Source organism: Tachypleus tridentatus, chromosome 9 (assembly GCF_004210375.1).
Source record: "Tachypleus tridentatus isolate NWPU-2018 chromosome 9, ASM421037v1, whole genome shotgun sequence".
Taxonomy (NCBI): domain Eukaryota; kingdom Metazoa; phylum Arthropoda; class Merostomata; order Xiphosura; family Limulidae; genus Tachypleus; species Tachypleus tridentatus.
The window spans coordinates 60,604,325-60,619,312 of NC_134833.1; the positions used below are offsets into that span (position 1 = coordinate 60,604,325).

At 32.2% G+C, this 14,988-nt stretch overlaps 1 protein-coding gene across 1 annotated transcript in view; it reads right to left on the minus strand.

Annotated features, from left to right (window-relative positions):
- LOC143225304 (uncharacterized) overlaps positions 1-14,988 on the minus strand; it is a 520,157-nt gene that overhangs the window by 25,727 nt on the left and 479,442 nt on the right. The gene's annotated exons all lie outside the window — the stretch shown is intronic.

A 14,988-nucleotide genomic window follows, 5' to 3' on the forward strand; every position in this document is an offset into this window, starting at 1 on the left:
TTATTTACACATGGAACCTCTTATGGACAGAAACACATGTTTCTAAATTGGCATCCCGATCATAGCCTTCCGGTACTTAAATTAATTGAGAATAGCAAAATACAGTGTGACCTCGCCTATTCGCGGTTCGCCATTCGCGGCCCCGCATATTCGCGGGTTATGCGCGAACTGCGTTTTGTAGGTCACAGAGACTGAAAGGGCTTTTCGAGGAGATTTCTGTTGTATTTACTCAATCAAGCCGTTTTATCAATTGTCGTCTTCACCAAACAAGATTGGACTGCTATTGGCTGACTGCCTCAGCTTCCCCAACAACGCAAACGGCAAAGCACAGCCCGGTAACGCACGGTACAATTTAGTGAAATACATAGCAGTATGCAATATTGCTACATTATTACTGCATCAATGAGTATAAGTATCATTAGTGTTTGGGAAGCATTTCATATAGTATATAATCGCATACATATACGTTTTAAAACTGCGTCCAATATTCGCGGTTTTCGCTATTCGCGGGAGGGTAAAGAACGTAACCCCGCGAATAACGAGGTCACACTGTACATAGAATCAGATGCATCTGAAAGCAAAAATTTTAATAAATTCAGTAAAGTCACAACAATATGCTAAATAATAATCAATTTACCTTCAATCTCTTGTAGTAACTGTAAAAGGTAATAAAATTTTCACCAATAATGAATGACGGACAGCAGAGGTTAGGGAAAATTGTCGCCAGCGGGCGAAGGCGAGGTTCAGGACATGACGTTGAGTCGTAGACAATAGTGCTAGTGCACGTCACCTATTCATGCCCTAAGGAGGCCGACCAATCGAATTCGGCCTGCTCCTCTCTAGCAAAGATAATTTTAGAAGTTTGTCGAGTCGAAGCCTGGGAATCCCGTAGGATCTATGCTTTTAAAAATATTCCATTTGCGTTGGATTACAGATCAGGCCACATGGTTAGATTACAACAACTAGGGCCACACTAAATGGCTTGGCGGGCCGGGTTGTGGCCCGCGGGCCGCCTGTTGCACACCCCTGGTCTAGAGAAACGTATGTCCAGTCGTTCTCAAGACGATAAGCATAACAAAATTTTACCTCAATTAAACGCAGATGATTCATTTATGTAAAAGTGTCAATGATGTTTTGTAAAAAAAAAAAAAAAAATAGTTGTTGATGCAGAATAATGAACAACATTTTTTGATACAGAATAATGAAATTACGTTTATTTTGTGTGGCATACGCTTTTAATAAGGTTCTTAGATTACCTAAATTTGTTTTTACAATAATTAACATTGGGGAAATTGTATAAGCTTCGAACTTATTTTTAATGATTCTTAGAATTGTGGGTAAAATTTTTACGGTTGACATCTATTAAAACAAACATCTGATTAAATCAAGTGTTATCATTTTTATAAATTACATTCTTGTTGGCAAGTAACTTATTTTACTTGGTAGTCTGAATTATTCTTTTAAAGCTCACCTGACACAAAATTTTAACATAATTATACCTTATTTCACACGGAAACAAACTACAGTTTGTATAGTTTATTTATAAATTAATAAAAAACAAACATGTTTTCAATATTGCCCACGAGATAGCAAAAAAGTGTGCAGTTTTTACATATTTACAGAATCTACTAGATCTACTGATAATGAAACAAAATTTCTGAAATGATTTGAACATATATATTTTTTTGGCACTTACATTGAACGTCCTAAAATAATCGCGTCAAGTCCACTCTTTCAGATAAAACCACTTTTACAGTTATATCTATTTAACTTTAATTCTCAATGAAGCTAGATTTGTTGTAAGAAGGTGAAATAATTGGCTACGTTTTTATTTTTTTTTTCAGATTCTTGCCTACACTTGAACTATTATATTCTTATTAAAATATGTCGAATTGGCATTACTTTTTTATCTAAGGTTTTAACTGAACATTTTACCAGTCATATTCTCTAGCAAAGTATTTTCAAAATTGTTCCACTGTTATTCAACATTAATATCGGAAATGTTTAACAAAAACTGAGGGCCTGGCATGGCCAAGCGCGTAAGGCGTGCGACTCGTAATCCGAGGGTCACGGGTTCGCGTCCGCGTCGCGCTAAACATGCTCGCCCTCCCAGCCCTGGGGGTGTATAATGTGACGGTCAATCCCACTATTCGTTGGTAAAAGAGTAGCCCAAACGTTGGCGGTGGGTGGTGATGACTAGCTGCCTTCCCTCTAGTCTTACACTACTAAATTAGGGACGACTAGCGCAAATAGCCCTGGAGTAGCTTTGCGCGAAATTCAACAAAACAAACAATTATATTCTTATATTGTTTCAAGGTACTGGTGTTTGTAAGTAGAGGGCCTTAATTGAACATATGCAACTAGTTATCACAACTAACCGATTTCCCTTGTCGTATTGTTGGGTTTTTAATGGAAGGTTTGTTTTTTTGTATTTGAATTTCGCACAATGCTGCTCGAGGGCTATTTGTGCTAACCGCCCCTAATTTAGTAGTGTAAGACTAGAGGGAAGGCAGCTAGTCATCACCACCCACCGCCAACTTTTGGGCTACTCTTTTACCAACGAATAGTGGGATTAATCGTCACGTTATAACGCCCCCACGCCTAAAGGGCGGACATGTTTGGCGTGACGGGGATACGAACTTACAATCCTCAGATTACGAGTCGCACGCCTTAACACGCTTGGCCATGCCGCGCCCTCGCTGGAAAGTGAAGTTAATTATTATTTTTAGTTCTAACTTTACGTGTTTTCTGAAATAATATATAAATTGTGTTTTCATGAAGGTGTTAAATTCTGTATTATAAATCTAAACATAATGCATTTAAAGCATATTATCTTATCTGTTATCAAAAATAATAAAAGTTCGATTAACTACCAGTCTAACACTTTTACTCAAAAACAGAATATTAAAATTGCATTGGATGAGCACCAGTGAAATTTCAAATAAAAATGAGTAATTATCACGCTGCAAATTGGGTTTAGATGTCATCGTTTAATACAGAAAAGGTAGTCCATTAATCAGTTCTATGGATAATAATAAATAATTTACACTAACCAGCCACTAACAAAAGTACAGGAGGGTTAGTCTTTCAGGCACTGAAGAAGAAAGGATTATAAAATAACCATTCTGTGGACGGGAACCGAATATTATGCCATACAAGGAACAAATGACCGAATAACAGGGAACAGTTATTAGACAATTGGGAGAACATTTTATTATAAGCCTAAAGTGAAGACATATTACAGCTATTGTACAGTCCCCTTGTCTAATAACTGCAATGAACCAAATAAATAAAGAATAAGGTCTTATGAGGAAAATAACATGGGTCGTTTATTTTGTTGCTGTTATAGGGTTTGTTTTTATGCATTTGAACAAAATATACTATTAACCATCATGGTCAAAATTTAGTGTAAAATTACAATTATTATCATTTTAATTTCAATTTTTTTCTCCCTCTCTCTGGAACTTGTTTGCGTCTCCTGTGTCTTGGTCCGACATGTTATCTTCACCTGCTCATCTCTTTCACATCTCTAACTCAGAATATCACTAACAAATTATCATAATTTCTTGATGATTTCTCTCATTCCCATCAGCACCGCTAATTAGCCTCTTACTAGAGGGATGCAGACAGCTTTCACTCATCCTAAGTTTTTTCTTTCTGGAAAAGTTTGCAAACCGAAATTCCTGTCTAGATTCATTCATATAAGAAGTTCTCACTGATTTTACCATCACTTTTATCATAGTTATCAAATTTTGGTCTTGATATGCTACGCATTATTTACACTAGTCAGTTTAGTAACTGTATTATCTGACCCTGCTTCATAAGTGAAACATGGCATGATGGTAAAACTTCCAAGAAAAAAAATTAGTGTAGATGAAATTTTTGGGGAAAATATTCAATTAATATCATCTATTCGTACTTGCTCTTACACCAATGATGGACACCAGTAAATATTCAGACAACAAAAAATAAATATGAAGCTTAATATATAATTGAATTTACATTTTTTCACCTCGTTATGCAGGTTTCGAGGAATTCCAGGTTTATCAGTAGCCCTGAACAAAAAATTGAATGAATAAGACTAAACTTCATATTATGGTGCAGTGTACATAATATTGATTGTTTAATAATAAATTATTACTTATTCAGACATTGTAACAACACATTGTTTATCCTATGACTTAAAATAAGCTAAAGTGTATATTATTTGAAACACAATTTTTTTTTCTGTCAGAGTACTTTCTCTAAGTAATGAATGGTTTATAAACAAAAAAGTAATTTTGTACAATTTGAAAATAATTTTAACTACTATGAAATATTTGGTTATTACAATCTTATGTCGAGAATTAACTAATTAATTATTTTAAATTAATACTTTTAACAATATTAAATGATTGGTGAATAAAATATTTATAAAATGGTAACAGATTCTGAACCTTTGGCGTCACAACAGAAGGGAGCTGTTAGCAAGATTAATGACAAATTTAGAAAGTGCTTTTAGTATAAAAAGATTAATAATAGATTAATTTTTGTGATAAAAGGTAAATTGTTCAAAAGTAGATGTGGTTCATTATAATTTTAAGGGATGATAATTGTAATTACTATGAACCTAACAACTAAGATAAGAAAGAAATTCTAAAACATATAGATATTTAATTAATAAGTGTCTTTTTTCTTCCATGTACAACTCTTTAGAGCTGCACAAACATAAAAGCTAGAATATCTTCTTCTTTATTTGCAAAGTACACCTGACTATGCCAAATCTATGTTACTATAATAACATAAACTAGACGTCTAAGTAGACAGAAACAATTTTTTGTAAGTTTTGTAAAGAACTGTTTTAAGATGAAACCAGTCAGTAAAATGTTTTTGTATCATCCTTTATCATTTTTCTAAGGCTCTACTCCTATCGCAACATTTTCATACCCGTAATGTATTTAAATTAAACCCTTTCTGTTTATTCTCAAATCTGAGGCCAAAGGTTTTGATCTATTTTTTGCTTCTTAATTTTTGAATTTACATATAGCAGTTGTACATTTTTACGCTGTGCTTGAATATATAATGACAAAGCTGTGACCTTCTCATGCACCAAATATTCATTACAATATTTTTTCTATCAAGATGTTATTAAAAATCAATTAGATCGTACTGCTTCATTGAATTCAACATCTAATTATGTATGTTCATACAAAATTATATGAAAATATAAACTAATAAATTGTTCATTCTTGTAATGATACAAGGTAGAAGTTTAAAGAATTAATTATTTTCAAGTGAAAATGTTGAGCCATCATTACTGAGTTGGCTGCCGTCAGTGAGCTTTTATATGAACTAAGTATCAACGCATTTTCTATGAGCAGTTTTTAATTCATCTTCTTACAAAAAATTGAGAGATTTATTATTTTAAGAGTAAATCATAAACATAGCTAAAGTGGATAACCTTTTAGATATGAATCTACTTACGACTGGTTTCATTTATTATATCTTAAAATTACCACACAGTTGCATGTTTACATAAAAAATATTACATTTTAAAACCAAAATAAAATATTAACCACCCAGATAGAATTGAGAATAACTATGTACAAAAGACTGAACACTTTAATCACATTGTTTTCATACAGTAACTGGATTTCATGTTTCAAAAGTAACATGTTATAATTCATTTAATAAAAAAAAACAAAAAAAAAACTGTTAGATGTAATTAAATCTTTGATGTATTGACTTTCCCAAGAAGTTTTCTTCCAGAACATTTTATTTGATAATCATGAAAAAACGCACATCCTTTCAATACCTGTATAAAGGTGAGGAAAAACCTTAAAACTAATAGAATCTATATTTATATTTCACTTTTAATGGCAGGGTAGATGGCATCTTTTTTCTAGATATCTTAGTTATATTAATTTCACAAATTAAAATTCAACTGGTAATATTTTAGATATGAAACTAAAATTAAAACCTGCTTTATTAACAGAAGTAATAATAAATTATTCTTGAATTTCTTTAATTTAAAAATTATTAAAATATTTGTTTGATATTTGTATAAGTTTAAAGCTTGGCTGTTTTTTATTGATTTTTTAAAATAATTTTCATTAAAAAGAATCATGAATGATGATAAGATTTATAGTAATGTTAATAATACAATTATCAATGTTTTTTCTTTCTAAATGTTTTAGTATTAAGCATTTCTTTGTTGTTCTTTTTTACATTTTGTACCTTCTAAAAATTAGGTTTGAATAAATAAGCTCTTTTCTTTAATAACTTCTCAGTTGTCTGTAACAATGTGATTACAAAAGTATCTATAAAATCATCATTGGTGCAGTTAAAAGATAAAGTTGTTTCAAAATTTTGTAATTAAAATTAAGAGGTTTTAGCAGTTTATTGTATTTAAACTTAATTGAAGATTGAGAAAGATACCACCAGCATTCAGAGGGTTGCTTCTTCTAGTTTTCCTACATTTTGAAGGACAAAGTAAAGTGATGGATGGTAAACAACTGTACCAAAAGAAAACTACAGGCTACAGTCTAATGGCACACAGAGTGAGAGATTTTGGAAGAGTAAGAAGGGAAGGTGCCAAAGTTAATGGGAGTGAAGAAAAAGATGTCAGCCAGTTGGGAGGCTTTCTCTAGACCAATGAGTAAAATTCTGCTAAGAAAATTAATGATATAAATAAGAAAAAGTAACTCTTAAAACGAAGAGTGACAAGATAAACTAGGACATGAGTCAAAGAAGATATTATGAGCATTATATACATTACATGGAATTATTCCTACATGTTATAAAAAAAGACAGAAAGTACTAGTCCAAAAGATAGTGCCACTAAGATTGGTATTGTCTTTATAGATAAGTCACAAATACAGATAAACACAATGTGCCACACTTTTAGTTGGCAAAATAAAAAAGCAATAAGTGATTAAAGTGTAATACTGTACAGATGTTCAAAGGCAGATATAGTTATTTGGCAAAGCACACATGAAACACTGGCATATCTGATGAGGCGTTTGGTAATTTGGGGAAGACTAATATGCTAAGAATGATTATTGGGTACAGATGAGTTTAATACATGAACTGTACAAAGATTTGTGTTAATTTCAACCTGCATGAGTAAATAAAGGAAATATCTAGAAATGTACTGGTGTATTTCTTCATGCAGTTTATATAAAATAACATTTCTTGTGTGATAAAAGTTTTTCTGTGACAAGAAGTAGCTTACATGATTTGTAAATATACCTGATGTTAAATAGGTAATTACTGATAATGCAAATGGCTATATTTTGTTGAAGTCTAGTGAACTGGTCAAATGACATGGAACTTATCTATATATAGCCATATTTCATAAAAGATCAAATATAACTACCGTAAATCTTGAGTATGGTCAATGTTAAAAACCTTTGTTTACTATCTATAGCAACTAGAAATTTACCTTTTGGTAAGTAATTGTAAGGGTGGCCCGTAAGCCCCTACCCATCCATATGTTATCATGTTATATTCAATTATGCATGTATTATAATTTTTTTTTCTTTTTCTTCAGAGAAATATGACCGATTTAAGCCCATTTACACTTGAAAATGTCTCACAGAACATGGCGTCGCATAATATTATGCAACGAGAATGAGGGACAACACACAAATACACTGGATACATAAGATATATGGATGGGTAGGGACTTACGGGCCACACTGTACATGTATTAGGCTTAGGTGAGTAAGTATGCTTGGGATATGTTTTAGATGGGTTTGTCATAATGGGAATTCACTAACAATATGGTTTTGGAAAGCATTGTTAAGACATAATGATTAAGTTTAGACTAAGGATTAAACAGCTTGGATATTTTGCATAAAATAAATTTTTATTTATTGAAACATAAAGCAATACAGTACATGTGGATACACCTCCTTACTTTATGATTGGCTGCTATTTTTTATATGCTTTTAGTTGAAGGTAACCTATCAGATTTAGGTTCAGAGAAACTTTATATTTATCCAGCAAGATATAAGCACAATATGGCCAGTTGTTCTTGTTATGGATAGGTGGGGCAGTTATCTATCTGATATTACCGATACAATAACTGAAAAGGTTGCTTTCAACTGATAGAAAGTCACTTTAAGCAATTTTCTCCACAGGGCGTCGCAGGTATTACCAACTTTAAAAATGAAAGAGGAACAAATACAAGCTTAAAAATATCAACTTAATAGCTCTCTTAAACATATAGTATGTAGAACCTGCACGTTTTCAGAATAAGTAATGTGCACCTGATTCTGAATCAGAATGTGAAAAAAGCAGCTTATAACTTTCTAGAAAATGTATTATTGTTCACTATTGTATTAAATAAGACTTCATCTCTCATGTTAAACAACAATTGTTTGTTTATTGAATTTTGTGTCATAACAATTGAGTGCTTTCTACGTTGTCCTCTAGTGAGACAACAGTAAGTCTTTGGATTTGCAATGCTAAAATCAGGGGTTTGATTTCCCTTGATGAACACAGCAGATAACCAGATGCGGTTTTGTTATCAGAAAAATTACACACACTTTCTACATTACTTGTTTGAAATGATAGACTCGTCAATACTAAATAATTGTCTCCACAGCTGATAGTGTAAGGATACTTAAAGAAGAATTCCTTCAGAATACCAATGAATTGGTGAGTTAAGTATACCAAATGTACATTAATAATTTAAATTATACATGTAACTAGACAGACAGATTTTTTCTAAATATTGTAAAAAAGTGTTGTAAGATGTAAACAGTCAGTAAAATGTTTTTGTGTTAATGTTACATGGGTGTTTTATTGATAAATAAATTTTTAAGCATCTTTGTTTCTTTTGTTTGTGTGCAGTTTTAACAAAACCCATTGTCCAAAAAGGAATGCGATATATTGCCTTTTTCGGGTTGCTCTATTTCCTTAGTTGTCTACAACAGATAATGTCCATTCTCACTGATAGGATATTGTGGTAACATGGCATCTGGACTGTATCTTTTACTGTTGAAATTTGTACAGAGAAAGCATGAACCTGGCCAATACCGTGAAACTGATTGTCATGTGATGTTTTTTTCTTGGCTGAATAACCACATCATGTTTATATGTTGAGTTCAGACTTTTTTCAAGATCATTGTGTTTAATTCATTTATCAGTTTTTGCCTGAAAATACCACAAATATCAATTAGAATAAGGTAAGCTACTCTTTGTATTTTATAATGTTAATAATTATGTGTTATTTAAGGTAATGTTTTAATTATTCAATGCTCAAGCCTACATCATCCTAGAGTCAATAAATAATTAGTTGGTGTGTTTTGAATTTTACACAACGCTATATGAGGGATCTCCCTAACTTATCAGTGATAGACTAGAGGGAAGGCAGTTAGTAAACATCACCTGTTCCCAACTTTTGGGCTACTCTTTTACCAAGGTTTACCATCACATTATATACTTACTTCATGATTGAATATTCAATGACGAAGGTTTGCAATTTGAGCACCTTAACCATCAAATCAGTTTCTTACTCAAACAACTTGTATGAAAATAATTGCCCAGACTTATTTTTACTCCATTTAGATGTGAATTGCATTTAAGTTTAGATTAAAAATAAGAGTAAAAAATGGAATGAAAAAAAACACATAGTATACATTCTTCTGACTAGGTATTACCATTTTTCTTGAACTTTCAGGGACATCGTGCAACCCATTTTGCCATATTTCTTCACCAGAGCCTCAACTAGTTCCACATAATTTTCGTCCTTGTGATTGTCTCAAAAGCCCCGAACTACTGCTATAAACCATCCTTGAGCTATTTTCCCTTCTTACTGAGCTTCTTGAGGAATTCTGTGCACTCCAGGATCTTCTTTATTTATGGTCAAACGAAGACATCAGCTTTGACCTTTGCCCCAGACAACTTATGGAAGAAGTCTCGAAGGTACTTGAAGGCTGCAGACTCCTTATCAAGAGCTGTGACAAATTGTTTCATAAGACCTAATTTTATGTGCAATGGTAGGAACAACACCTTCCAGAGGTCCACTAGAGGCTCACACTTGACATTGTGCCTCCCCACAGAAATCTCTGTCCGTTGTAGAGAGTGCTTCCTGTTGCAGTGCTCTGTTGTGTCCCTGCTGTCCCAAAGGCAAAGAGAACCGAAAAACTTGGTAAAACCTCCTTCGATACCCATCAGGAATGCCACCATTTTGAAGTATCCGATAATCTCCCAGCCATATTCATCATACATTAAGACAGATGCTGTCACAGAGTACGTTTTCGCTCTTGTCTTGATAAATTGGCCACATACATAGCTGAATGCGTCTGGAGGATGCTTGCAGCTTCTCGATGCCATTTCTGATAAAATCAGATAGGTTCGTGTCTTCACATAGACAGCTAGAGCTAAACTGAAGTGGTGAGTGGTGAGTTGTAATCTTAGAACTATTAGTGTTGTAATATATGCGTGTAATTACCTAGAACTTTCTTTTAATAGAAAATAATTCATTGCCACATCATGTTTCATGGGTAACATCTTCCTGTAAGAATAGAATATCAAATAAATTGACTTATCAAGTAGATCACCACACTTCAATCTGATAAGATGTACTTAGATGATGCTTGAAAATACGTCATTTACTTTCAATCTATTTAGTAAACTGGAATTAGCTTTGATGGAGGAGTTAACCACATTAACCCAGCAATCTTTCTATCCACTCATTCCATATCGATTTACGTCTTGCATAAGTTTGTAAAGTGAGCATGCGATTTACTACAAAATAATTTCTGATCAATTATTGTACTTGTAAATCTGTTTTGTTAAACAGAATCTCATTTTATGAGCTCCAATACCAGACCACAAAACTGATTAACTGATCTTTGATTAACCTTTAAAAGAATATATAAACAAGGTTCATACTTATCTATCCCTCGTCTTTGAAAAATATTGTTACTCACATAATGTTTATTTAATTTCATATCATTTTTATAACAAATATCTTAATGTCAGACGACTCTCATTTTATTTTTTTTAAACGTATCTTATTTTTCTTAAATCCTTTATATGCCTTGGTAATCGTAATTATGCACTGTTATGAATTCCAACACTAGATATTTGTATATTAAATAACAAACTGATACATTTTTCATGAAAATGAACTTTGATATGACATGGACATTATTTAATAACTGTGATTGTGCTTTCTCATAGATATAAAACAGAGATATCTGGTTAAACATCATAATTTTTGAACAATGTATATAAGAGCATATAAACACGTTTTCATGAAAAACAAAAGAAAACTGTCCTTTTGTTGATATTTTTAACTGTGAGCTGCTGTTAAACTTTTAGTATTTGCTATTTGATTTCATGTCATTATTCTTTTCTATAACAAATCCATATTGAAGCTGTATTAATGTGAACAGCATTACATTTTATTAGTTTTGTACATTACATTCTGGTTAGTAACTGATTTACTTGTTAAGCTGAATCAATCTACTGGAAAATCGTTTAACAGAAAACTTTAGTGTAACCATGTCTTATCCGATAGGGATTTAACACATTTTAGAAATTAGATTTTACACATTAAATAAAAATGCAACAAATATTCAATATTGGGCACAATATGGCAAAAAGAAAGTTGATTTATAAACCTTAGTAATTGTATAAAACTTTCGATAGCAGTCAACGTATGATTGACTTTATAAGGTACAGTCACTGATTGATTCTAAGTATTTATGCATTATGTTTTTCTTTCCAACTATCGACTTTACTTGAACAACTACAAACGTTTTTCGTTAAAGATGACAAAATAACAATCCTTTTTTTATTTATGGCAAAAAATGCATATGTTTCATCTCAAAACCAGTATCACTGAAGTGTCGTACGTTAACTATTATACAGAAAGAAAATAGTAAATAAATAAGTTTATGAATAAAAAAGATAATTTTAAGTACTTTTCAATACTGACATGAATTCAACTGACATTTTGAAAGACGTTTAATGAGTGTGAATTTCATAAATTCTAGTTTTTTTAAGTTTTAATTTGAAGTAGGAATAAAAAATATTTTTAATGTTCCTACAATCTGAAAATTAAGGCAGCATATGTTGTTTTTGTATGTAAATATTGCATTTCCAATTTGAGAAACACAAGTTACACATGGGACAAATAATAAGGTCAGAATCACCAATGTATAGGCATAATCATACTACTCTTCCAGAAATGGCTTCTGTAAAATTAACATAAAAAGTCTGCATAGTTCGTATCTTTGCTCCCCCATGGTACAGCGGTAAGTCTACGGACTTACAATGCTAAAATCAGAGGTTCGATTCCTCTTGCTGGACCCAGCAGATAGGCTGATGTGACTTTGCTATGAAAACACACACACAGTGTTAGTATCTTTACTTGATTTAATCCTTCTTAATGAAAGTCGTTAATATCCGTACGTTGAAAAACAAATTTGACATAAGTTATTATCCATAATGACACGAATACAAAATATTTGATGAGTTATTAAAAACAATGTACACAAAATACACATTTAACGATTTCACTTAACTTCAGTTATAGTCTGTTATTCTATACTTCACGGCTGGTGTCATTTAACCACATATGCATGTTTAGGTTGTGTTGGGTGTCACTCAGGTACACCTTGTCCTCTTCCTTACGGTTAACTGGTATAATCAGTCTGTTTTAACAAGACATTTGTCGTTACAGTTCCTAAGCATAGATTTGTACAAATTTTTTGCATATTTTTCACAGGCGTTGATGGGGTGCAAATGCAATTCTGTATCTTCAGCAAAAAAAAAGTTTCAGAATTTAGGAGCTCTTTCCGCTTCTGTTATCAATTAAATGCAACAAAAACGGAATCAGGCTATCAGAAGAAGAAGTATTATAGGAGAAAAAGTGAAATTAGATTCGTGTAACTCACAAAATACTGAGAAATCGAACACAACCAACTGACTGACCGACAGACACTTGGCGACTATGATTGTAATGTCTTTTATAATTTTTTAATGAAAATGTGATTAAATTGTAGTAAGATGATTATAATTTAAAACAAGAAACTTAAATATATTGAAAATTATTATTTAGATTAAACAATGGACTAATTAGTGAAATACACTAGTGTCTCGATTATCCGCTGTTTCTGTTATCCACGATTTTTGTAGGTTTATTTATTTCTACAGCAATGAGTGCATGCTAACGACCATGATATCAACAACCACTTCATAGTATTGCCTGAAAAACTGTCTCTGGTACCAGTGGCAGATTTAAGGTTGTGTGAGCCCAGGAATAAGTTTTTACATAGGATAAAATTATCAATGGGCCCACATTAAGGCTACGAGCCCTTGAGGCTCAGACCCCTCTAGCCTCTACCTAAATACGCTACTGTTTGGTCCCTTATGAGTTTAAACACGCGCATTGATTGGCTCAATTGAGAGAAAGAATCAAAACAAACTCACACGAAATTAGTAACTCGTCGTTCAATCGCAGTACTTCGTTTCTAAAAATTAGGAAGAAATACTGAATCCACCATTAAAATCATGGACACAAAGTTAGATTTAAGACTCAAAGAATGCTGAAATAGTTCCGGTCTTCCAAAAGTGCAGAACAGTTTTAGATTCGGGTTTATTTATCACAGCTCTGTATGAGAGAAAATACAAGGCGTCAAGATCTAAAAAGGCCATGGCAATTGACACCCGGGATTTGTCGAGACCTGGTCTAGATTAATTCTATAGCTTACTGGGAAAATATGGTCCATATTTTTCTTTTTAAAATTATAAACGCTATAAAGCAATAGTGAAATATTACGACTGTTCCATTATTATTTATAATTTACTTTTCTTGTATAATATCTAAATATAAAATATATGCAATAATCTGCATTGTGTTATTCACAGAGTATGGGAGTCATACAGACAAGATAGGATAATAGAGCTGTCTCTAGCACTGTAAAAAGTAATAAGTGTCAAGTGAAAGGAATATAAATTAGCTGTATGCTCGTATCTATTTAATACTCTGAACACCAGTACTGAGATTTACTTCAGTATATATAAGCGAATAACGAGTGTCTTTTCAAAGTTTCAGCCATTTAGATTGGAAGTTTCTCTTTTACAATTAAATTCGTTAAATTGTTTAAAAATCACTTTGTGTTTTATAGTGATACAAAGAGGGAAGTTATCATAACATTTTAAGATATTAAAAATTACGTTTTATATTTGTATACAATATGTATTTTATTTCGTTGAGATACATTTTCTACAAGACATTTCAAACTTCCTACTCTATACTGATTTTTTTGGACAACTAACATCTAATGTTCACTGAGAATATGCAGCTTTAAACCTAAAAGGTATCTTATATAATACACAGGTCAAACAGCGAAGTTTTAAAACCATAATATTCAATTTTACTTAACATTAATTTTAAATTACTAGCCAAAGGTGTTGCTGCCATTCGGCAGCTTCGGGTTTATCTTGCTATTTTCATCTGACTAAGAATTGATTCTTACTTCCATAATGTTCCCACAGCTGGAAGTAAAGACCATATTCAACTGTGTGACTGTTTTAATCTTGGACGCTGCGATGTGCACCTTTTGAAAGGTACCCACTTGGGGCGACATCTTGCTCAACTTCCCAAAGATGCAGTAATATTTGAGACATATTGGTGTTGGATCGAAAATTTTAAACCAACTACGATACAAATGATATTACAATATGGTATAAATTACTTATGTATAGAAACTAATATCAAACACATTAGTCTTTTCAAGAATATTTACTAATGAAAATAAGAGAATACACAAAATATATCAAAAGTAAAGCACATAAAGACTGTTATAAGCACCTCAGAAGATACACTTCCGAAATTGTTTGGAATATACGTACTATTAACCTGTACTATATTTTACTCCAGTTGATGTATCTACAAAACCTATTCCAAGCTGTAGTATGTATAGCGTGAAAACTCCACAAAAAATGAAACTGTACACGACGGATATGAGTCACGCGATCTTATTG